General features: G+C 40.6%; 1 non-coding gene across 1 annotated transcript; it reads left to right on the forward strand.

Annotated features, from left to right (window-relative positions):
• Positions 1-213: 213 nt before the first annotated feature.
• Positions 214-321, forward strand: LOC130942457 (small nucleolar RNA R71). Its single transcript, XR_009071027.1, has one exon. It is a non-coding gene; the product is annotated as a small nucleolar RNA R71 (small nucleolar RNA).
• Positions 322-985: the final 664 nt, after the last annotated feature.

The following is a 985-nucleotide window of genomic DNA, read 5'->3' on the forward strand; positions in this document are numbered from 1 at the left end:
CTCAAGAACTCCTTTCTTCTGACTAGTCCCATTGTTCACAGGATTCCTTTCAGAAGTGTACATGAATTGGTTATTTGCAACCATTTCAATTAGTTCTTGAGCTTCTGCAGGCGTCTTCTTCAGATGAAGAGATCCTCCAGCAGAGCTATCCAAGGACATCTTAGATAGTTCAGAGAGACCATCATAGAAAATACCTATGATGCTCCATTCAGAAAGCATGTCTGAAGGACATCTTCTGATTAATTGTTTGTATCTTTCCCAAGCTTCATAGAGGGATTCTCCATCCTTCTGTCTGAAGGTTTGGACTTCCACTCTAAGCTTACTCCATCTTTGTGGTGGAAAGAACTTTGCCAAGAAGGCATTGACTAGCTTTTCCCAAGAGTCCAGGCTTTCTTTAGGTTGAGAATCCAACCATATTCTAGCTCTGTCTCTTACAGCAAAAGGGAATAGCATCAGTCTATAGACCTCAGGGTTAACCCCATTAGTCTTGACTGTGTCACAGATTTGCAAGAATTCAGCTAAAAACTGATGAGGATCTTCCATTAGAAGTCCATGGAACTTGCAATTCTGTTGTATTAGAGAAACTAATTGAGGCTTAAGCTCAAAGTTGTTTGCTCCAATGGCAGGGATAGAGATGCTTCTCCCATAAAAATCAGGAGTAGGTGCAGTAAAGTCACCCAGCACCTTCCTTGCATTGTTTGCATTATTGTTGTTTTCGGCTGCCATGTCTTCTTCTTCTTTGAAGAATTCGGTCAGGTCCTCTAAAGAGAGTTGTGCTTTGGCTTCTCTTAGCTTTCTCTTCAAGGTCCTTTCGGGTTCAGGGTCAGCTTCAACAAGAATGCCTTTGTCTCTGCTCCTGCTCATATAAAAGAGAAGATAAAAAGAAAATATGGAATCCTCTATGTCACAGTATAGAGATTCCTTGAAGTGTCAGAGGAAAAGAGAAATAGAAAGAAGAAGGAGAAGAAGAATTCGATCTTTTAAT

The sequence above is a fragment of the Arachis stenosperma genome, chromosome 7 (assembly GCF_014773155.1).
Source record: "Arachis stenosperma cultivar V10309 chromosome 7, arast.V10309.gnm1.PFL2, whole genome shotgun sequence".
In the NCBI taxonomy this organism is placed as follows: Eukaryota; Viridiplantae; Streptophyta; class Magnoliopsida; order Fabales; family Fabaceae; genus Arachis; species Arachis stenosperma.